This window comes from Fukomys damarensis, unplaced genomic scaffold, assembly GCF_012274545.1.
Source record: "Fukomys damarensis isolate Sample0158 unplaced genomic scaffold, DMR_v1.0_HiC HiC_scaffold_33, whole genome shotgun sequence".
Lineage (NCBI taxonomy): Eukaryota > Metazoa > Chordata > Mammalia > Rodentia > Bathyergidae > Fukomys > Fukomys damarensis.
In genome coordinates this window covers 18,750,992-18,776,244 of record NW_022900945.1, presented here as the reverse complement: position 1 = coordinate 18,776,244, position 25,253 = coordinate 18,750,992, and the positions used below count along the sequence as shown (strand labels likewise).

General features: G+C 38.8%; 1 long non-coding RNA gene across 2 annotated transcripts; it reads right to left on the bottom strand.

Moving 5' to 3' along the window:
* Positions 1-1,382: 1,382 nt before the first annotated feature.
* On the bottom strand, positions 1,383-25,253 carry LOC104870912. Of its 2 annotated transcripts, none has more exons than XR_782657.2 (4): positions 25,232-25,253; positions 4,891-5,178; positions 3,186-3,328; positions 1,383-1,752 (listed from the first exon to the last, which is right to left on the bottom strand). It is a non-coding gene; the product is annotated as an uncharacterized LOC104870912 (long non-coding RNA). The 2 variants fall into 2 exon arrangements; XR_782658.3 differs by lacking the exon at positions 25,232-25,253 and adding an exon at positions 24,138-24,403.

Genomic DNA, 25,253 nt, shown 5'->3' with positions numbered 1-25,253 from the left:
GTATGTGTATCATTCCCCTACGTACAGCATAGCTAAAAATCTTTTTACCTCTCTGGACTGCACTGAGTGAAGAAAAAATGTCTTGGGTCATATATTAAATGAATACTGTAGTTAAAATATATAGATAACAAAATTCTTTTTAATGTTTAACTCATTAAAAAATAATACAAGCCCACATTTAATAATGAAATAAAACACCTTCCATGTCTGCTTAATGACAGTAAACACCTGTCTTCACAGGCACACACGTGTAGGTAGGTGAAAATAACTGTTATTGGTAATCAATCACCTTTACTTACCAAGTCACACAGCTCATGGAACCTTTGATATTGGTAGGTGGAGTTAGCACCGCACCACTCCCTCCTGAACACAGGGTTCTGCTACTGCCAATTAGCAATCAAATCATTAAAAATATTGCTAAAAATCACAGAATAACATTTAAGTTTACCAGCACATGGGAATGTATTACTAGCTGTCCAGGGCTGCACGTGGCCTGTGAACCACAAGTTGGACATGTTTGCCATAGAACAATCAATTGGAAAAACAAACAAACAAACAAACAAATGTTTGATAGAGTTGAGATCACTGTGAATTAAGATGTAACATGAAAAAAATGTTTAAAACTCCCCCCAAAAAGAGAAAATAGGAAATAATTACAGAGGGAACATGTAGAAAACAAGGAATAAAATGATAGGGTAAAATCCAAATATAACAATAATTTCCTTAAATGCAAGTGGATTGAACACTTCAATAAAATTTCTCTCTCTAGTACCATTTCTCTCTGAAGAACTATATTTAGTAATTCTTTTTTTTGTTTTGTTTTTGGTACTGGGGATCAAACTTGGGTCCTTGTACTTATAAGGCAGGCGGTACAACCACTGAGCTAAATCCCCAGACCTTATATTTAGTAATTCTTTAGAACAGATCTACTGAAGGAATTGTCTTAATGTTTTCCTTCATCTGAGAATATTTTTATTCCTGAAGGATAGCTAGTTGGCTATATAGTTCTGAGTTGACAGTTCTTTTCTTTTCATGCTTGAAAAATGTTACATTCTTTTTTTTCTTTCAGCTTTAACTGAGTTTATTGGTACATTTTAGGGATACAGTACAGTTACATTCATTGTTGGGATCTTGTGTGCCTCTACATGACAAGTCTTGATTCTCATTTTTTCCCCTTACCCCTGCCCTCCCTTCACCCCCTCCTCCAAAATGTTACATTCTTTAACTCTGATCTCTTCAACTCTGATAGAAATCTGCACTGAGTCATTGGCCTCTTACTATAGGTAGTACATTACTTTTCTCTGGATGCTTTTTTTTTTCATTGAGTTTATTGGTACTTTTTAACATTTATCATTGGGATGCTCTTGTACCTTTACATGACAGCTCTTGAATCTTCTTTGGATCCTTTTAAGATTTTGTTATTGTTGTCCTTAGTTTTCAATTGGTTGTTGTGATTTCTGGGTATGGGTTTCTTTAGCTTTATCCAACTTGGAGTTCACTGAATTTCTTAATTCTCTATGTTTACAGTGTGTTTTTTGTTTGGTCGGGGGTTTTTTGCAAAAATTGGGAAGTTTGAACTCATTATGTCTTCAAATATTTTTTCATCATACTGTATCTCCTTCTGGGACACTGATGACATGAACGTTAAGTCTCTTGCCATTGCCAGGTGTGGTATACCTGTGATCTCAGTAGGCAGGAGGTCTGCTGTGAGTTCAAGGCCAGCCTGGGATCCATAGTGATATGAAGGCCAGCCTGAGAAACAGAGTAAGACTTTGCCTCAAAACAAACACAAAACACAAAAACCTTTGGCTATTAAATCACAAATCCCTGAGGTTTTATTATTACATTATTATTTTACAGTATTGGGGATTGAGTACAGAAGTACTCCACTATTGAGCTACATCTCTAACCTTTTTAATTTTTCTATTTTGATACAGGGTTTTAAGTTCCCCAGGCTGGCAATCTTCCTGCCTTACCTTCCCTAGCAGCTGGGAGGAATTTCAGGTGTGTGCCACCATGCTTGGTCTTTGTTCATTTTTTTTACACCCCCTCCCATACCCCATCGATCACTGACTCTTTTTTTGTCATCTCCATTCTCTCTTTAACTTACATTCCCAGGCCTCTGTCCTTCTTTTAGATGTATCAAAGTTTCGGCAAAGTTCATTCTGGTTATAGTATTTTTCAATTCTAAATTATTGATATTTTTGTTGTGGTCCTCTATTTCCTTGCTGAAACTTTCTATTTTTCCATTTGTTTTAAGACAGTTTACAATTTTTGGTTGATGCATTAGTAGAATAGCTGTTTTAAAGTCCTTGTCAAATAATTTCAACATCAGCCTCATGTTTGGGTTAGTGTCTATTGATTGTCTTTTACCATGCAAGTTAATATTTTCCTGGTACTTTCTACCCTAAGTGTATTAATTAGCTTCCCAGTTGGTGAGGCAAAATATGTGATACCCCTAATAAAGCAGGAGAGGTTTATTTTGGCTTATGGTTTCAGGGGCATTAGGGCACTGTCACCTGGCTCCAGAACAGGAACACTTAGAAGAAGAGATGGTACAGTACAGCTGCCCACTTCATGGTGTCCAGGAAGTAGAGCATAGGACAGCAGTATAGGGGAGGGGGCCAGGGACCAGAAATAGTTCCCAAGGTCATGGCTACATTACCTATCCAGACACACCCAGAAGTGTACTCTACCAGTTTTTTAGGTGCCTCTTAAACCAATCAAGTTGACAATCAAGATTAACTGTCACATCAAGTAATTTGCATACAACTGTATTTTGTTTAAATCCTAGAGAGAACACAGGTCTTCACTGAGGGCTGATCAGACCCTCAGCTATCTTTTTGGGGGGAATGGCGAGGAATAAAAAGAGACAGTTTTCAAGGTATAAAGGGTGGGAGACAGGGAGATCGGCCTCTAGTGGATAGACTTGAACAGAACTCTATGGTTGGTCCGCTTTTATTAGCCAGTGAGAAGTGCAAGGGAGGGAGAAGTTGCATTTCATGGAATGGCAACTATAGAGAATGGATGGGCAAGGAATAAGTTAATGAGGAACCAGATTTTCTCTATACTCAAATGCCTGTATACTGACAACTGTCCTCAGCAGATGCTATTTTGCCTCAGCATTCTGCCCATAGCCCAGGGAAACAGATTTGTTCCCTGTCCTGAGTCAAGATAACACCAACCTTGAGACTGTGAGATCTGAGTTAGTAGCCCAACAGTTCATCCTTTTTTTTGTTTTGTTTTTGAAATTGCAGCAGTTGAAACACAGTGACTTGTGGCTGAACAGCATCTAGGCATTGTCTGGTTTGGCTTCCCCTGCAGCAGACTGTAAGTAAAAATATAAGACAGAAACACATTAATATAGTTAAGCCAGTATAAAATCCAAAATGGCCTTTAAGATAGTTTTGTGGTTTAAGCTGATCAAGAGCATCAGCATTTTTATCCTAATCCTGAAATTGTTTATCAAAATTTTGAGTCTGCTGAAACATAGATAACATTTCCTTTTGCAAAGCCTTCAAATGGTTATATAACTATGCATAGCACCTGTATGTGCTTTTTTTATATGCTCCCAAGGATGGACAGACAGGTTATACATCAGAGGAGTATTATAATACCAAGTAGTATTAAAATAATACCGAAGACCATGTTGTAATTGTAGGTTTTCTATTTGATCTCCCATCCACATAACAATGATCTCTAAAATGCTGATTTGTGACTAATTTTACATCAATAGAATGTTGTATATTCTAAGCCATGTCCACAGTTCTGGTCCAATTATCTATAAAATAAGCAGTCTGTATACAGTGAGCAAGAGATACAGAAGATACAGCAATGTCAGAAATTAATAACACCAAAGTAACAATCACAGCAATAACCAATAGTAACATCCTTTTTGTTCAGTGCACAAGGTCATCAGTCAATGATTGCAATAAGTACATAGCTGGAGTACTGGCCCATGGCTCGGTGAAATTTACTGGCACCCAGACTCCTGACATGCACCTTAAGACCAGCAGGGTTTTATTAACTAGGGCTCCAGTTGATACACAAGGGCCCAATGTACGAGACTCTCTGCATGAGGTGTGATCCTATGTAGTCCCATATATAAAGACATAAGGGTTGTATGTACATATGGAAAATCGTGTGGTCTTATTTGTCCCAATTAGAATGTTTGGAGTATTTGTAGTAAATTTGCTATATGCCCTTTCCACAGCTGACCATTATAATAAGGAAGGGCCAGTTTCTAAAATGTTTCCTGGAGGGGTCCAGGTCTGCCATTGATAATGGCATGTGGTAATGGAGGACTAAAACTGGACTTGTGCCATTCAATTTGTCCGTCAGCATCAGAATATAATACACAGGTACTTTTTCCATAGTAGTCAATATACCAATGCCATCTGACTGTATGCCAAACTAAACAATTATTGTCTCTCCCTACTAATTTTACTTGGGGGCCCCAATCTACAAATTCAAATTTATTTAGGTGTGTTTTTTGCCCCCATCTCCTTTATAGGAGGTCTAAGGTGGGGTTGGGGGACAAGCTCATCGGTAGCTCCACAAGATGTATGTTGTGTACACAGGGGAACATTGGGTACAGAGGTGTTAACTCATTCCCAATCCTAGAATTGTTTTTCCTGGTGAGCCACCCAGATTTGTGCCTGAGCAGACAGGCATAGTTAGATTGTAAGGACTTGGGCTCATCACACAAGGGTGGATATAAGGTGATGATGTTAGTATCTATAAATTTTGGGGCCATATATGGCCCTGGCACTCAATCTAATTGATCATGATAAATTTCTGGAGGAAATGTGCCCATATAAGAGATCATAAGAAAGAAGGGTTTGGTACATACACCCAGTATTCCTTTCCAGACACAGGGTTTATACATACAGTGAAGCGGCGATGGCCGTCGTGGGAATAAACCTATTTTCTGGGGTACACGGGAGGTCCTGGCTTGCCAACAACTTCTCAGCTTCCTGGGTTATCCTCTTCACTTCACCCCACAACATGGGTCTCACCATTTGTGTGGTTCTCAGTGGCTAAGATGTTTCTTCCAGAGTTACCGAAGAGAAGGCTCATACTGATGGTATGGTGGCAGCTGGCTCCACCATGGGTTTGGAGTTGTCTTCTCTCCATGGTTGCATATCCAGGATGGCACCCATAATAGTGTCCCATTATCTGGTAATACACACACATACCCATGTCCCCATGTTATTATTTGTGCTGGGCCATCTCACTTTCCCGTCTGGACGTCTTTCCATACCACTTGTGCCTTGGGGTTATCTTTAACATCATCCTTGTGTCAATAGAGCTCTGATGGAGTACTTTTGCTTTCTGCAAGCAGATTTTACAAATTTGAAGTGAAGGTGGCAAGATTTAATTGCACTTGTGGAGGTAGCTATACTTCCCTTTTTGTTTTTGTAATGTGCTTTTAAGGAGAGATGTGCATGCTGCACTATTGCTTGGCCTTGAGGATTGCAAGGATGCTTGTAAGGTATTTTTTAAGCCAGAACTTAAAAAAGGAGGATAAAGCTTTACTAACATATGAAGGGCCATTATCTGTTTCAATTATATATGGGACTGCCATAGCAGTGAAAGCAGGCAAACAATGTGTTGAACATGTCTTACTTTCTTGCCACTATGGCAGGTAGCATGGTTCGTGTGGGATTAAGTATCTATAGGTACATGGACATATCCTAACTGTCCATATGACTAGATATGAATAACATCCATTTGCCAAATTTCATTCTGTTTAAGGCCTCAGGGATACATCCCTCAGCAGGAACAGGGTGAAGGATGTGCTGACAAATAGGACAGGACAAGACAATCTTCCTAGCTTGTGAATAGTACAATTACAATTCCTTTGTTAAGGCTCTACTCTTTTGATGGCGATATGAGTGGGAACACCTTGTGGAATCAAAGAAAGTAACATAAGCCACACAGAATCAGCCTGTTGTTTACTATAGACTAAAGGTCCTGGTAAATTAGAATGGGAATCTAATGTCTGATATAAAGGTAATAGAGTGACTTTGGACCACCCTCTGCAATCTAAGGAACAGATTAGACAAGGGAGCATCTAAAGTAGCTCTCAAAGTAGCACTTTCTAACCAGTAGGTAACAAATACTGCATAGGCTGAATCACTAACCATTTCACAGAGGGCAGCTTAGTAAACTGTATAATATATAGAATAGAAATTATTTCTGATATTTGGGCCAAGAGTCCAGGGGTTAAAATAATGTGTTGAAAATCCTTATTCCAGATAGCTGCCCTTCATCTTGCGGAACCATCTGTAGAATAAGTCTAGGCATCAGAAATGGGGTTTAGTTGTGTAATCTGAGGTATTACACAAGAGTGTTTTAGAAAAAGTTGAAAGATAGGGTCACTAGGAAAATGACTGTCAATTTGCCCTATAAAGTCAATGGAAGCAACCTGCCAAAAAAGCACTCATTGTAATAAAAATGAAGACTGAGATAGTTATATGGGTAATACAATCCAAGAAGTATTATCACCAACCAATTGATTACAGCAAGTTCTCCCAGCCATTACTACTCTAGCCATTTGTTCAGTATATAACTATAAAGTCTTTACTATCTGATTAGGAAGGTATAGCCATTCAATGAGGAACAACTGAGAGCCCTAAGAGCCCAGTAGGAGAATAAGGAACATCCAAAACAGAGAGAATTAAGAGGCTGGTGATAGTTAACCCTACTTACTTGTCATTCCTGTGACATTCTTTCTATTCAACTATAATTCTTCCGGTTCTTCAGGAGTTAACTGTCCAGGGGAACTAATCTGACGACCACCTTGTGCAGCATTATAGAGATGATTTAACTGATATGCTGCAATACCTAATTTAGGCTAAATCCAATCAATATCTCCTGATAATCTTTGAAATCATTTAAAGTCAATAAACAATCCTGTCTTTATTTTTTCATATCTCATTGTTCATTCTGTAAGCAAAGTTCCTAAGTAGAGATGAGGGCTAGAGCTCTGTACTTTGTCAGGAGCAATGCAAAGACCATGACTTTTAAGGTCTGCCCCTTTTTACTGTAGCAAACAAAGCATGTAGCTGTGTTTTTGTTGCTATGGACAGCAAAATGTCATCCATATAATGAATAATATAAGCTTGAGGATATTTCTTTCAAGTAGTTTGTAAGGCTTGATTTACAAAATGTTGACACAGGGTTGGGCTGTTTACCATTCCCTGAGGTAAAACTGTCTAGTGATATCTGCTCAGAGGTTCTTTAAAGTTAATACTGGGACCGGGCGTGGTGACGCACACCTGTGATCCCAGCACTCGGGAGGCTGAGGCTGGAGGATCACTGTGAGTTGGAGACCAGCCTGGGCTACATAACGAGTTCCAGGTCAGTCTCAACTACATAGTGAGACCCTGTCTCAACACCCCACCCACCGCGATAAATAAATAAAGGAGGCTGAGTGGAGGATCACTGTGAGTTGGAGACCAGCCTGGGCTACATAACGAGTTCCAGGTCAGTCTCAACTACATAGTGAGACCCTGTCTCAACACCCCACCCACCGCGATAAATAAATAAATAAAATAAAAAATAAAAATAAAGTTAATACTGGGTACAGAGAAAGCAAAATAGTGGCAATCAGGAAAGTATAAAGCATAAATTTTTATGATCAATAACAATCAATGGACATTCTCGAGGAACAGCTGCAAGAGATGGGAGCCTACACTGTAAAGCTCCCAGTGGCTGCAAACAAGCATTTGCTATTCTTACATCTTGTAATAATCGCTGCTTTCGAGATTTCCTTGGAATCATGGACACAAGAGAGCTCCAGGACCTGGTAGAAAGTTCTAAGCACTAATTGGATTTGTTCTTGCACTAAAGAATGTGTTTTAGCTTCTCTTTATTTAGGGGCCACTGATCCACCCAGACTGGGATATCTGTTTTCCATTGAAATGGCAAAGCTGCTCTGGGGGGAGAAGCATCAGTGATCCCTATCAGAAAGGGCACTGATGTCCTATGTCTGCACAGTCTGATCTACAAGTAACTGATAGCAGCTGAGGATTACCTTGTAAATTTTTTTCCAGAGCCAAAACCTGATTGATATCTCTTTTTTGTAATTTGTTTTGCCACACTAATAGGTTCATTAGTCAGCATAATTCTCCATTTCTTTAAGAGATCTTTTCCCCACAAATTCATAAGATCCTGGCTTGGTTTTCTGGCCCTAAGTAAGGTAGTGGAGTTGCACTTTGCAATACTTGAGGTAAACCAAGCCCCACTAGTGAGGTACAAATGGTCCTAGTATTTGGGTACTACTAAAGCCCCCTTCCTTTCTTTACTCTTCCTATATTGTATTGAGGGGGGCTCTCAATTGAGCAACACAATCACCTGGCAAAAACAAAAAACAACAACAACAAAAAAAAACCCTAAATTTCCAGAGAATGAGCCAAAACTTGGATTTCTCCTTTTAATCAGAAGGGCTGGGGGTTAATCAGCATCAAATACCCTAGGCATCACAGCTGTACCTTGCAAATTGAGATGACTTTTACCCATAATTAATCCAACAGCACTCTCAGGGAGTGATCCCCAGATTCCTGTGGGTATCTTTACAGGCTTATTTCCCCCAATAAGTGTTACTCTCTGGGCCACACAGAGATCTAATCCTGCACTCCCTGGAGTTCTGAAAGTAAGTGAAATAATGTTTTGCCCAGAACCCAGGATGGATTGCTGGTCACTGCCTGTACTGGAAAGGTCCCTACTGTTTGAATGGCCCTGGACAGGGCCAAATTCCCATTTTTCACAAGGGGGATGCTGTTCTTACGATGTTGAGAATGGCAATTCTTCACCCAATAATTTCCCTTTTCACACTGAGGACAAAGACAGGGGTGAGACTGGTATCTCCCTCTGTAGGAGGTGGAACAGTGGCTCTTGATTTAGCTGGAGTGCTATGTTGCTTATGAACATGCTTTGTTTTCCACAACTAAAACATTTTGTGTGGGTGTGCATGTGCGTGTGTCCCTTTTGTAAGACTTAACATGGCCTGATCCAGCATGGAGCTCTTACAAGATTCTGTTCCTATATCCTGACAAGCTCTAATATAATTTCCAAGATCTTTTATAACCCTAATGGTCCAAAGGGCTTGTTTACAATGCTTATTTGCATTTTCAAAGGCCAAATGCAGTACTGTTATCTCAGCTGCCTGTGCACAGGGAATTCATCTATGGACCACCTCCTGTAATCTAGCAAGAAACTGAGTATAAAGCTCTCAGGAGCCCTGTAAAATATGTAGAAAGGACTGAAGAGGAATATCCTCCTCGGGGACAGTGGTCCATGCCTGTTTCATTAACAAATTTATCTGGTCATATGCCTCATTAGGATAAGCCATTTGCTGTGAAATATCTGTGTAAGGTCTTGTTCCCAAAAACATATCCTTATTGATACTTGGCCTTCTAGTTATGTTTCTGCCTGACTGTTCTGCTCCAAGTTCTTGTAACTGTACATTAAAATGAAGGTATTGGCTTCACGATAAGCAGGAATGGGGAAGGGGTTTAATGTCCTGTGGGGCCATAAACAGAGCCCAAGAGCCCCATTGTAAAAGGTCCTTATGCTCCATTATTCATTACATTCGGTTTTAATTCCTTAATTAATTTCCTGATGTTCATGTATCATCTACTGAGGATTATCAGGGTTTGGTCTCACTATGACAGGGAAGCAACAAGACCCAATTGGATCCCCTGCCTTAGAAGCTCAATGAACAAGCTTTTGATATTTAGACAAGCAAGTGGCTTCCATTAGCATCTAGAACTTTGGGAGGTGCAATTTGTTTACTCCTTGCTGTTAGATTTCCCTTGCCTCAAGATGGCTGCTACATAAAAGAGTAGCCTCCTTCCCGTAATGCTCTGTGCCTTAAAATGGCTGCCACAAGGGATAGCAGCCTCCATGTTAAATATGGCTTCTACCAAGGGACAGCTTTCTTCCTCCTATCATGCCTCTTCTCCTGCCAAAAGAGTAACCTGATACTTGCTATCTCCAATTAACCAGTGATGTCACAAGCCCCTCCTAGTAATGTCACAGACTCCTCTAATCCCTTAATGCTATTTTAGCCAACTCCACCCCAGCTCAGGTTAACCCCACCCCACTTCCATAAACGAAGCTCCCTGTTCCACCATGTTGCTTTTCCTTTGTTAGGAGACAGCCCAGCAAATTATCCCCCAAATAAAGGCTTGTTGTAGTCCTGGTCTGATCCTGGTTTATCAGCTCTTTTACCTAACACTTGCATCGGTTCTCCTTTTTTTCTCCCATTCTATTCCAATTCTCTGCATCCAAGGTTCCTGCTCTCAGGAATCAGGGATTATGTTTGAAAGTGAATGAGTGCTAACCTGAGCCAATTTTAATAACATACACAATAGCTATACATAACTCTGCTTCTTCACTGACAAATTTTGCCCCCATTATCCTGGTTAAGAAAAGCTTTTCCACAGCACAGTGACTTACTTTCACCTTCTTATTTTTTATTTTATTTTTTTGGTACGGGGGATCGAACTTGGGTCCTTGAGCTTGCTAGGCAGGCTGCAGAACCACTGAGATACATTCCTCAGCCCTACTTTCATCTTTTTTGTTTGTTTGCTTGCTTTATTTTTGAGACAGGGTCTATCTGGTTGAGACTGACCTGGAACTCACTGTGTAGCCCAGGCTGTCTTGAACTCACAGTGATCCTCCTGCCTCAGTCTCCCAAGTGCTGGGATTACAGGTGTGCACCACCATGCAAGGCTACTTTCACCTTTTTAAACAGCTTCTGGATTCATCCTGTGGAGTTTCCAGCATCTATTTCTGCTCATTTTGAACCAATGGGTCTTCCCCACCAGGTCTCAGAGTCCCTGTTTAAGCACCAGTTACCAAGAGCTACTTAGATCCTCAACTATCTTTTGGGGGGGAATGACAAGGACTAAAAAGAGACAGAGATAATTTTCAAGGTATAAATAGGAGGACCAGGAGACCTGCCTCTAGCAGACAGACTCGAATAAAACTCTGTGGCTGGCTCACTTTTATTAGCCAGTAAGAACCCCGGGGGCGGGGGGAGGAGTAACATGTGTTTCATGGAACAGCAACTATAGAGAATAGGTAGATAAGCATTAAGGAACCAGACTTTCTCTACCGAAATGCCTGTATATTGACAACTGTCCTCAGCAGATGCTGTTTGCCTCTCAGGAGTGCTGGGTTGCCAGGTTATAGGCATTCTGCCCATAGCCAGGGGGCATGTGTGGCCTTCCCACACTTCCCTGTTCCTGAGGCAAGATAACACTGACCTCTAGAGACTGTGAGATCTGAATTATGTAGTCAGTCCCTAACAGATTTTTGTTACTTTTTTGCAGACAACTGATCTGGTTGGATAAGACACCAAGTTTCAAACCACTGTGTATAGGCTGCGCTTCTGACATCATCTTGGGATTTGAAATACTTGTTCAGATCTGTCCCACATGAGTCATCTGGTGGTCAGTTTGGGACCTGGATGATGGTATATCTATTAGTTTGGTATTTAAAGTCTCTGTATGCAGAATAGGATCAGATCAATTTATGTGCAGTTCAGTGGTGAGCCCAGGAGTTCATTAACCATCTCCCCAACTCTTTAGTCCTTCCTAAATTTCTGGTGCTCCCTGTTGTGGCCCTTTGTCCACCCAGCTGAGACTAGTGGCTGTGCTGCACATTCTGTAACTGTTCTTGCATTCAGGGCCAAGCGGCAGAAGGATGGAGACAGAAAGAGGCAATGAGGATTTGTACCACCTTCTTGGAGCCACAGCACCAACGTGAAGAGGATGGCTTCCCCCTCTTAGAGTGCTATCTCCAGTGCATTCTCACTGTGGCTTTTGCCATCATCTGCACAAGATTGTTTGGGGGCTGAAAGACCAAACAACACAGAGAAGGAAAAAACCCTGGGGATTTCTACACTTCCTCTGATAGCCAAGAGTTCCCATATAGCCCTATCTGTACAGAAGAAAAGGAGAGCTTCCCTGGAAGTTTTCTTTTTGGGTCCCATAGTCCATTTCTAGATTTAAGACTGGACTGCATTAAGACTGAGGGGTACTGGAACAACAACACAAAACAAGATAGGTAAACTCACTACTAGTTTGGTGGTCCTTTGAACTCAAGTTTTCCTCAATCCACCTGCTTCTCTTTTCATTTCAGAGTCCTCAAATAGGTGTTGCACGAATTGTGTCCATCCTTCATAACTGACAGACAGGGCAGGCACACCCTTTATTTGGAATCAGAACACACAAAATTCTACCTTGACTTTTCTTACCAGGGATTGAACTCAGGTCCCTGCGCTTTCAAAGCATGCGCCGGAACCACTGAGCTAAATCCCAGGCCTTTTTTCTACCTTGACTTTTGCTTCACCACAATTTCATGATTGCATTCTGGGCAGAAGTAGGGGATTTATCCAGACCTTGGATATATGCCCAGTTTTCATTAATACTTTTTATCTAAGAAAAAAAATCCTCTTATTTCTCCTTGAGTGTAGTATATGAACTAAATATAACCATGATTCATGATTTAAATATGCATTAATTTACTCCCAAGGTAAACAGAGAAATAAAACTTTTTATACCTGCAGGCAGTCTTGAATTATGCATTGGACTTTGTTAGGAGCTTTGTTCTCTTTTTATTTGAACAGTCTTTGGCATGTAATTATGAGGCTGCTGACTGGTATGTATGGTAAAAAAAAAAAAAGATTAGCAAACCCCTTCTTCATATAAAGAAAAAACACACTGGTCTCAGTGTAACTTCATGGATTTTCTGGTAAAAATGACATTCCTATGGGGTTATCTGAAATTCTTGTTTTAAAATAAACTTTTTACTTTTTCTTCCTCAGACATGTTAGGTCAAATTAGTGAGTACCATGCTAATGTTTATAATAAAACATTGTGCTCTAAGACAGTTGTCCTATATCATTGGAAATACACAAATTTACTAATATAAATAATACTAATATACCAATTTACTAACATAAACTAATGTACTAATGATGTCATCAAAATATTAAAAAACATAGTTTCTCAGGGGTAACGACTCTTTGAATTGAAATCTGAATCTACTTTAAGAATTGAGTTTGTTGGGCCAGGAATTTAGCTCAGTGGTGCTGCTGTCTGCATTTGCAAATGCGAGGTCCTAAATTTGATCCCCAGTACAAAAAAAAAAAGTTTGTAAGGGGGGTTGTTATATGGGGCTTTTTCTGTATTTACAAGTTATCTATGTTTTTAAACAAAGCATCACTTTTATAAAAATGTTTTAAAAGTCAGATGTTCGTGGTGCATGCCTATAATCCTAGCACCCTGTGAGGCTGACAGAACGGTCAAAAGTTCAAGCTCAGCCTGAGCAATTTAGACCCTGTCTCAAAACAAAAATTAAAAAGGGCTGAGGGTGTAGCTTAGTATGAAAGCCCTGGGTTCAATCCTCATTACAAAAAAAAAAAAAAAAAAAAAAAAAAAAAAAAAAAAAAAAGCTTTAAACAGTAGGGTATTTCTATGAGAAGATTGGAAACCAAAGTTGGGTATTTCTTGGACCTGTGCTGTATTAACAACTGTCATGAAATGCTTTCCTTCCTCAGCTGTCTTATGTGAATATGGTTATGATCATCTCTGCTCCACTGATTTACTCCCATAACTTTTTTTTTGTACCAGGGATCGAACTCTGAACCTTGTGCACTTGTGAGGCAGGCAATAGAACCACTGAGCTAAATTCCCTGGCCCTCCCGTAACTTTTTGGTGAGAATTAAATGAGGAGGCAAAGTAAAACACTTCACTATTTGTAAAATTGTGTGCATACAAGAGGCTCATGCTGATATCGAGACCATAATGATGAAAAATAAGGGAAGGAAATTTGATCAGCACTATAGATATTAATCCTTTGGGGTCATGAGGCTGACGGAGTATTTAAAATTATGGTGTTCAGGGTTCCTTTATTTGTGAAACAACTTTTGTGTCTTGTTCACTGAAGATCAGAGGTCAAAAATGACAACTAGCAAATAAATTTTGTTGGCTAACCAGGTTTAGTTTATAAAGTACTGTATAAAAAATTTTTTTTTTGTTTTGTTTTTTGAGACAGGGTCTCACTATGTAGTTGAGACTGACCTGGAACTATGTAGCCCAGGCTGGTCTCGAACTCACAGCGATCCTCCTGCCTCAGCCTCCCAAGTGCTGGGATTTACTGTATAAAATTTTAAGAATGTGAAATTTGCCTGTAATCCCTGCATTTGGGAGGCTGAGGCAGGGGGATTACCATGAGTTTGGAGCCAGCCTGGGCTACATAGTGCATTCAAGACCAGCCTGAACTACATAGCAAGGCCTTGTCTAAGGGGGGACAAAAGTGAAACTTAAATTGCATAGCCAAAAAAAAAAAAAAAAAAAAATCAAAAAGGAATATAGAACAAGGATGAGAGGGTGGTTCTTTGTCATTCTCTGTTCACTTTTTTTTCCAGAACAATTAGCTTTTCTTTTTCAGAGCAATTGCTGAGTTTTCATAAGGGTCATGACCTTCCTATTGGCCATCACAGTGTCACCAATGACTGTTGGTGCCTATCGTTCTTAAGAAGCTGCTTGCATTATTTTATTTATTTATTTTTACAGTGTACTGATTTTAATTCCTTTTGGGCAGTATTTGTTGAATATGTAGAATTGAGAACTATATTGAAAAACTAGGTTATGGTATGTGAAAGCCAACTGAACAATGAAAGAGCTATTACGTTATTTGCATCTTCAGGTATAGCTTAGAAAATCACGATCATACTTCATTTTAATCAATAAAGATGGTGATTTTGTCTACCTCGATGGAAAAATAGATGATTCTAGTCTTTATCTTGGATTCACTACTAATGTGTGAATTTCATTAATTTCTGGATTAACTATTAAAAATGATAAGAAGATATATTTTATGAATAGGAATGCAACTTAAGACTGATATTCAGAGTTTAAAAAATAATACAGATGTGGAATATAGGACCTATGGATTTAAAGACTAACGCATGATCTCAAGTCTTCAAAAACAGTATAATCTAGGAAAGAAGTTCTTTGGTGATGATTACTTTGTCACATGATGAGTAATGAGAAGCAAAACTCTTCAGACCAAAAAAATTATACTAACTTCCTAGTGTGACTTATCAGTATTTATCCCAAGTAAACATAAAAGCTAAGTCTTCCACTCAATGTACTTATCTATAACCTTTTGAAAACATGTTATTCTAAAAATTATTTTTTGAAAGAATGTAATTGAAACGTGTTTCTTGGAACTTACCACTTCTACCCTGAATTTTTGGCCTTTTATATACTATGCTCCACTCTCTCGTGTGTGTATAATTCTATGCAAGCATCACAATTTAAAACAGAAACAGATAAAATTGAGATTTGTCTATAGTAAAACCATATAGTCATTTGTAATTATATGTGCTTGTACAAAAATAAGGTTGGAAGGAAACTAATTTTATATGGTAAAAAGAAATCTAGCTGAAATAGTTAATATATAAGAGGTTAGCCATAGCTCCAGTGTTTCATACACTTGAATAACTGAAACATGAATCTAATCACAAAAGAAGTTATCAGATACTTTTTGGTTAGCATTTCCCCTCAAAATTGATAGTCTGTTATTCTAAGATGATAGGTAATAAATATATAGCTCCTTACCCTCTACATCAGAGAATATCCTCCAGTAAAGGAATGCAAAAGCTAAAGATACGTTTACTTAAGTATCTTTCAGCATAATTATGGCTTTTCTCTGTAGTTTTTTGCTTAGGAGGATAAATGAGATTCTTTAGTTTTGTTTACATGAGTTTCAAGCAGGGAACAAAGGAATTTCTAAATGCTGAAAAATGTTTCTGTTTTTCTTTTTATGGTGAGGTGAGAAATTGAGGAGGTCAGGTAAGTCTTGCTTATTTAGTTTTATAAATCTAGATGTGAATTATTTGGTAATTGATAAAGAAAAGTCAACATTAATGGGCCACTTGTATTTATTTGCTGAATATACATAATTAAAGGATCTATGGAAAAACTTAGATTAGGATGTGAAAGTATCTGACAGCAATTGCCGAGTGAAAGTGCTTTTGCACTGTTTTCTTTCTTTTTTTCATTTTTTTTGGTGGGGGTACTGGGATTGAACTCAGGACCTTGCGCTTGTGAGGCAGGCAGTGGAACCACTGAGCTAAATCCCCAGCCCCCTGCACTGTTCTTAGTTGCATCTACATTCATGTCTGAAAGTTTCCCTTAAAATATTCATTTTTAAATTTAGATTTTCCCTGAATATTATTTGGAAGTATAGCTAAAAACTAAAGGGCAAGGAAATAGTTCTTTCTGAAAAGTGAGATATATGTACTATGAAATTCACCATTTTAAAATGTACATTTTAGTATTTTCTAGTATATTTACAATCATCACTGAAATCCATATTCCAGAATATTTTCATCACCCTTGAAAGAAACCTTCTACCCTTTAGCAATTAGCATTTCTCCCTTCCCGAGGCCTGGAAACCACTAACCTACTTTCCACTTCTATGGATTTGCCTATTCTGTACAGTTCATATAAATGGAATCATACAATATATGACCTTTTGTGTCTGGCTTTTCACTTAGTATAATGTTTTCAAAGTTCATCTACAGTGACTGTCATCTCTTAACAACACTTTATCAAACAATGGCAAACCAACTTTACTACTGAAGAAATGGAAGCATATACTGACTTCCTTTTGGGCACAAAATTCACTTTCAGTCAACAAGTACACGTGCCAAAACTGTTGTACAAGCCAAGTTTGTGGCATTTGGAGGGTAACGATGTCACACAACGAAGTAGACATCTATATAATGTTAAGTAGTACATTTATGGAAATACATACAATGTGTAATGTAATAAATTAAATGAAGAAAACGAGAGCAAAATACGTAGATAAGAAATGTCAGGGTGTAATTTTAGAGAGGGTGTCAGGGAAGCGCTGAGGAGGAAACATTCCAGGTAAGACCTGCATGGAAGGAGGAACTAGGTTAAGCAGAAATCACTTCAGGCAGAAGAACAGCAAATGCAAATGCACTAAAGCAGGAGGGTATTTGATGTGTCAGACAAACAAGGAAACTAATGAGCCCGGAAGGCAATTTGAGGAAAGGTTTAAAGAGAGGTTGAGGAGGTTAGAGGTCTGGTCTCAACTAGGGGCAGTAGCTCTTCTACCATAACAAGGAAAGGGGGACACAGCAGAGTATCAAAGTACAGGTAAAGGGCCAGGGATTCGGGTCAGTGGTTCTGCTGCCTGCCTTTCAAGTGCAAGGGCCCGAGTTGGATCCCCAGTACCAAACCAAACCAAACCAAACCAAACCAAAGTACAGGTAAAGATTGGTTGGTAGATATGGTGATGAAAGATGGAGTTCTCTGAGTGTTTTTGTTATCTCAGAGTAACAGTGAGAAAAGTGACAACTGAGAGCAACTAGGGGGTAGTGGTAGCTGAAAGTTGAGAAATGAAGAAAATGAATGGATGATGGGTATTTAGTAGAGTTGACTAGAAGCATTGGGGGATCACTTATTATGTTTACTACAGCCACATTATGTCCTCCAAACTCAAATGCAAAGTATTAGAATGAACCAATGAAGAGGTTCTGCCAAATGAATAGGTCAACAGGAAAGAGACAAGTGTTGGGGATGTGTAGTGGCTTGTGTCTAGATGTCCTCCCAAAGCCTCATGCACTCAGAGATTGAGGCTTTCTCAGAGGTGGTTGGATTTAAGAGTGTGTGATGCTGGGATTGATCCGTGGTGCAGTGCTAGGATCAAGGTCACTAGAATTAAGGGTGTACTACTTACACTAAGTATCCTGAATAAGATATAAGGGAAAGAGGTATGGTTGTCCCTTGCCTGCTTGGATACCTTCTGCCCACCATGAACTGTTTCTCCTCTGCTACGCCTGTCTGCCATGCTACCTTGCCTTGGATCAAGCCAATTATGGACTGAAATTCCTACAAACTGAGGTACATAAACCTTTCCTCCTTTAACTTTGGAAAGTCAGGCATTTTGTCTCAGTAATGAGAAAAGTAACTAAGATAGGATGTATGCAAGGGAATGAGTACAGAAGGACCACAGAATCAACTGGGAAAGCAGGAAGAACAGAAGGGGAGAGATAGCTTGGGGGATATGATGGGATCAAACTAGCATTGGAGTCTGAGTGCCAGGGAGTGAGCTAGGAAATAAGAAATGGCACTTGGAAAGTTTGTAGTTAGTGGTCATGAGTTATTAGTCATGACTCTGGCACTGGGTGGCTAAGGTGAGTGGACATTAAAGAAGCAAAACAAAACAATAGGCCAATGTATTAGAGGGTCTTTTCTGTGAACAATGAAATCACCAAGATGACAAGAGAAATGGTGAAGGCAATGAGGTAGGGAGGTAAGTCATTATAAAAAGCAAAAATGGGCTGGGGCTTTAGCTCAGTGGTTCTGCTGCTTGCCTTGCAAGCACAAGGTCCTGTGTTCAGTGCCTGAAGTGGGAGGGGGAGCAAAAAGCAGTGGTGGTGTTTAAAGCCACGTATTTCAATAGAGCTATAGCTTTTTTTTTCATTGAGTTTATTGGTACTAAGTATACAGTACAGTTACATTCATCACTGGGACCTTGTACCTTTACATGACAGTCTCATTTTTCCCCCATATCCCTGCCCTCCCTTCACTCCCTCCACCTTCCCCTATTTATAAAGAATTGTTTCCATTTTTTCCTTTTCTCATATTTTTTCTTTTCCCTTATTTCCTTTACCATACCCTTCCCATTTCCCCTACTCCTTTAGCCCTTTTCTTCCTATTTCACATTATCAGTTATACAATTTGGATCTTATTTACACTTTTAGTTTTTCATACCAGAGAAACTATTCGGTATTTAACCATGTGTCTTATTTCTTTCACTTAAGAGTATGGCCTCAATATGCGTTCATTTTTCTCTGAATGACTCTAGTTTCTCATTCTTTATAGCTGGGTAGTAGTGGAAAAACCACATCTTCTTTATCCAGTCTCCAACTGATGGGCAACTGGGCTGTTTCCAAGTTTTAGCTTTATAAACTGTGCCTCTGTAAACATGAGTACACATATATCATTGTGGTATGATTCTTTTCTTTTGGAAAGATACCCAGCAGAGATAGTTGGGTCAAATGGGTCCTCTAATCTGAGTTGGTTGAGGTATCTCCATAGTGGCTGCACTAATATGCAGTCCCACCAACAACGGAAAAGGGTTCCTTTCTCCCCACAACCCTGCCAACATGTTATTGTTTGATTTCTTGATAGCAGGCTCAAATGACCAGTGATGCTGAATATTTTTCATTTATTTGCTGCTTTTACTTCGTCTGAGAAGTGTCTGTTCATTTCAGATGCCCTCAGTAGAGCTATGTCTTTGTTGGAGGGAAGATAATGGTCTGAAATCGGCACAGATGATTGATAGATAACTTTTGTGATCAGTGGTTTTCGGGTATATAACATTCAGATTTGAACTAGTTTTGTGTCATCCCCAGTCATATTCATTATACTACCTCAGGTCTGGATAGGGATTATGGTTCTTGGACCTATATTTCAACACACTCATCCCATCTCTGCATCTGGAGCCTGTTATGGACTGGGTCTAGATGTCCCCTCAAAGCCTCATGTGGTCATAGGTAGCTTTTTCAGAGGCGGCTGAATATTGAGTGTGTGATGCTGGGATCAAGGGCATGTGATTACTAGACCAGTACACTGATTGGTTTGGCACCATCATAATCCTAATAGTCTAGTGTATAAAAGGGCAGAAAGACACTGTTAAGGTTCTCTTGTTGCCTATGCTATTGTGTGGGTGCCATGAACTATTTCTCCTCTGTGACACTCCTCTGTCATGTGCCACTCTGCCTTGGACCCAGCCAATTATGGACTGAAGCCTCTACAAACTGAACTAAATAAATCCTTTCACCTTTAACTTTGGGGCCCAGTACTCTGTCTCAGCAACAGGAGAACAGTAGCTAACAGAGTGCTTTCAAAGTTGTGTTGCTTTAAAGAGTTTCTTGGACCTATTGTTAATGATTAACTCCTGCTGTATGAGTTAGCTTTCTGTTTCTAGGACAAAATACCTAATACATATAATTCGATGGAGAAAGGCTTATTTTGGCTTATGGTTTCAGAGGTTTCAGTCCATGGGAAACTGGCTGGCTTCAAGGCAGAAATGTCATAGTGGAAGGACATGACAGAGGAAAGCTGCTCAACCTGTGGCATCCAGGAAGCAGAGAATACGTGAAGAATAGAAAGGGCCAGGGATCAGATATAATCCCCAAGGTCACACCCTGATAATTCATCCAGACACATCTAGAAGTTTATTAATCTCCTAGGTATCTCTCAAACCAATCATGTTGACAGTCAAAATTAACTATCAGAAGCTAGGCATGGTGGGTAATACCTGTAATCCCAGCACTCCAGAGGCTGAGGCAGAACAGTGATGAACTCAAGGTCACCTTAAACTACCTAATGAGTTCAAAGTCAGCCTGGACTAGAGTGAGATCTTGCCATAGAAAGCCAAAAAAAAAAAAAAAAAAAAAAAAAAAAAACTACATAGTGAGACCCTTTCTCAATAAACCAAAAAAAAAAAAAAAAAAAAAAAAAATCACACCTATCGAAACTTAAAAAATATATTATGGAGGGCCGGGGATTTAGCTCAGTGGTGCTGCTGCTGGCCTCACAAGCACAAGGTACTAATCCCTGGTACCCCCCCCCAAATATATATGAAAATTTCAATATATACAAGAATTTTTAAAAATAATTCTACATCCCTGGTCTCCCTCATTTTGAAATAAAATTTGAATTAATATTACATCATCGATATTTATTTCTAAAAGATGACTTTTAAAAAACCCCATCTAAAATTAGAATAATTCTTCAGTATCAAGTATCTATTCAGTGTTCAAATCTTCGGATTGGTGCATAATTCTTAAACTGATGTTTATTTAGATCAGGCTGAAAATAAAGGCTATAAACTTCAATTGAATAATATGTTAAAGAAATGAGTCCTTTTTCCATAGTTTCTCACAGTATGGACTTGGCTGACTGTTATTAAAACACTCCTCTGTTCTACATAACTCCTGGAAAGTGGGCATTAAATCTTCAAGTTGATCACACATGGTTTCAGTTTTGGTAAAAAAAACTAAAATGAATACAATTACAGGTAGTAACGATCATAAGTCATTATGTTAGGTATCCTCTCTTTGTGACAGTAGCCACTAGTGATTTTTGTCTAGACCTACTATTAAATCAGTTATTTCATTAGAGTGCAAAATGGTGATTTTTTTTTTTTTAAATTAGATGACAACCTTGAAAACAATGACTTTCTACCATCAATTATTTGACTAAATGGAAGTTTAGTCATTTAGGAAAGGTGAGCTGAAATGTCCCTTTACGTACCATCTGTTCACTTGGAAAGAGGCTTATCTGTGAGCTTCAGGCCACAAAGGACATATAGTTTGCCTTTACAAGTACTTACTGTAGCTTGTCTTATTTTTAAAATCAGATTACATGTTTTTAGGATGTAGTTCTTCACTGTGGTTTAGTGCAAACAGATTTACAATTAAATATTAGTTCTAAAAGGCTCAAAAAGAAATGCACTGAGAATTCAAGTGTTCACCAAGCACCTTCCTAATGTTTAGCTGCATTTCACAAAGTTCATAAAATATTAAAGTTTTCTGAAAGGTGATCAGCTAAATTATTTATAAAATGAAGGTTCAAGTCAGTGTAAGTACTATTATAGTGTTAGGGAATTGGTCATGTTAAAGTATGCTGTGACGCTGCCATCACAGGCTGCATTTTCCTGGTGCTTCTTGGCTCTTAGAATGACTTCATGCTCTTATCTTTACTTTCCTTCCCACCAAGGCCACAGTGAGACTGAGAAGTTGAAACCTGTGTCTGTAGGGTTGGACCCATAAAAGCAACCAGGCCTGTGATAGGTTAGAAGTAGCTCACTCCTCATTAATAATCAATAGCCTAGCCCAAAACTGATAAAAGGACCTTCCTTTCTTTGTTCCTCTCTTCTCTTCCTGTCTTCTCTCTCTCCTCCCACCCCTTGAATAAAATCTCCAGTGGGACCTCTCGGGGTGTGTGTGTGGCCTAGTTGTTGAGCGTCACTATTCCCTTTCAGTAAGTATCTCATCTCTATTTCTGTTCAAAAAAATGCCACAGGGGTGTAGTGGCTTTGGGAGCAATCTAACAGGGTTAATTCTTCTTAAAAATGAACTCAAGAAAGTGACTCTGCAGATCATGTAGTACACACACACACACACACACACAGTCTGAAATATCAGTGAATATTCTAAAACACTATTACGTTTCTAGAAATACATGTTAGAAATATTACCCAATACATGCATATTTAGCAAAAGGCTCTTTTCTATGACTTTGGCTGGGGTGAGGATGAAATAAAGAATGTTGTAAATTGCCATGTACTGTTAATTATGAAACAGTAAAAGCTGCTGAATCACAAACATGCCATCCATGATTCTCAGAGCAGTTATATGAGATTAGCTTTAGGCCGAAGAATTTTATCCAGAATACTGATGGAGCAGTATGGCGTACTAGGCAGGGATGCTCTACAGGATTCCTGGGAGGCAGTTCAGGGAGAGAGAACTGGGCAAATGCCAGGGTTAAACTTGCCTTTGGTTCCACTAAGAGTATGATGGCAGACTGAGCACCAGGGAGACATGAACACATTCTAAAATGATCAGAATAAGAGCATCATACATAGATACTTCCCCTCTACTACTGTTACACTTAGCCCTATGTCTCAACCTGCCCTACTCTTTTTCCCTTCTCACTGACTGAGTCAGTACTCCCCCATCCCTGTTTGGCTCCCTGTCTTACTGGAGCCCTATTATCCCATAGTTGTTATATCTTTTGTGACAGTGCCAACACATAGCTGTTAATTTACAGAGCATCAAAATAATTTCCAAGTTACTGAGAAACAAGTATAAACCCTGGAAGATGTACTGCCACCATCTGCCAATTAGAAAGATGTGAAAATTGAGAGGAGCTATATTGTTAAAACATGAAAAAGATTTTACAAAGTATAGCTTCTGTTCATATCTTGTTATGTATTTTCTGAATTGTATAAGTTCTGTGGTCACTGTGTTCTTAGGATTAATTTTACAAACTACTGAAGTATAATACACATATAGAAAAGAATTTATATTTCAAGGTCATTATATAGTGTCTGATGGATGTGACTGCCTTATTAATTTCTGTGCCACAAAACAATACCTAAAATTATGAATTCATGGGATAGAACATTGTCAACTTTAAAGCAACATTAAGCTCAGCTGTGGTGTGCTTCATTAGACTTAATTCTAAGTAATTCCTAGAACAATGTGCAGTATTTTATGTTGGACAATGTTTCAAAACTGCTGAACCAGTTGAAAGTTGAATTAAAGATGAAATTCAACCTAAACCTATTCATATATAAATATTTTATACATATATCTGTATGTGTAGTTTATGCTGTTGTTAAATCTGTTAACTATAAATAGTACAAAGATTTTGCAAAAGAGAGTAGGAACAGACACAATTTCTAAGATAGAGATCAAATTGGGTTTATAGACACCATTACTTGCAGCTGTGCTATCAGTCACTTCCTGTCAGAATATTTCACTGAGAAACAATTTTATTCCTTGACTAGTCTTTAAATATCTTTGCATACTGAAATTATTGTAGAACTGTAAACATTAATGTATGCATATTATAATGTAACATATCAATATTTTCACAGATAAGTAAGATTATTCAACCATTTATTACTTACTGAAAGAACTTAAAAAACACTCATCTAGTAGGGTCTAGTGGATAGCTATGCAACAGACTGGAAATTAAAGCCACTTGTTTTCTCTAAATTAGAAATGATATTAAAATACATATTCAAGGGCCAGGGATTTAGCTCAGTGGTTCTGCCACCTGCCTCCCAAGCGCAAGGTCCCAAGTTTGATTCCCAGTACCAAAAAATATAAAAATAAAATACATGTTCATCACATACAATATATTGTACTTATATTCTGTGGAGAATACAAGTCAAATAGAATTAGTCTGCCTTATAGAGTTTTAAAATTTTCTTATAAGGGAGCTAGGGCATGCACACAAATTGTATAAAATAAACAAAAAATTCTTAAAGATACTGACTGGGTAGTACTGAGGTTTGTTTTGTGGTGCTGGGTAGGAGAATTGCTGGAGTTTGGAAGAATTTGAGATCATACTCATCTGGGAGTTTGGAGATAACTTCATAATGAAGTAGGCAGGTGAATATAAAGAACCAGTGAGATTTCTGCAAATACAGATGCATGTAAAATCATTTCAGGAGGCAAAAAGACTAGGTAGTAATAACGGTAGTATAGATTAAAGCAAATTTGGCCTGAGCCTTTGATGCAAACAACACAACACGGAAATATAGTTATAAATAACTTAGGGCTAACATTGTTTTACTAAGTAAGCATTTATTCAGCAAACACTTAAATATATGAGTACCTACTAAGTGCAGATGTCAGTATATCTGCATAGCTAAAAGGCCCTTTTCGATATAGTCTAAACATTGTAGCTCTGAAATCACAGATGGTGATAACATTGATTTCAGCGATTACTAAGTCAATTAATACACAGCAACATGAGCTGCGTGTGATTTAATATTTTGGAGAGTTGGTATTTCCAAATTACACTTGCCTCTCATTTTCAGTTGTTTCTCAGCCCACTATTTGAATTAAAATTAAGAGTTAACTTTATGTTTAAAAGCTGCAAACTTGTATTTTTAATTTGGACACTAGGATATTTGTGGATCTATTTCACAAGTTTTGGTTGGTGTAAGAACATTGTTGCATGTATTAGCTTTTAAAAAGCAGGTGAACAGACTTAATAGACACCGATGGTGATTTTTTTTCCGGACAAAAGGATTTTCTTATTGAAAAGGAATAGCTGTAAACTTCCTTTAACTAGCCAGCTCTACGTGAAGTTGTATCGATCCGAACATTTGGAGAACACATAGCACCGAGATACACCTGTACTCACACTCTGTCAAAACAATCTTTGTTTTCTCTCAAGCTAGGACTTGCTATAAGCGAGATACGCCTCGCGCGGAGGCACCGGGTCAGGGTTGGTGAAGGCCTGGGGAGGCGGCCACGAGGGCACTTTTCCTTCCTCCAGGTTCCTCACTAAACCCTCGCGGCGGCCAGGTCCAGACTCACCTTCCCGTTCGATCTTTTTTTAAAAACCCCTCCCTGCCTCACCTCTCGCGCTGGGAGAGCGAAT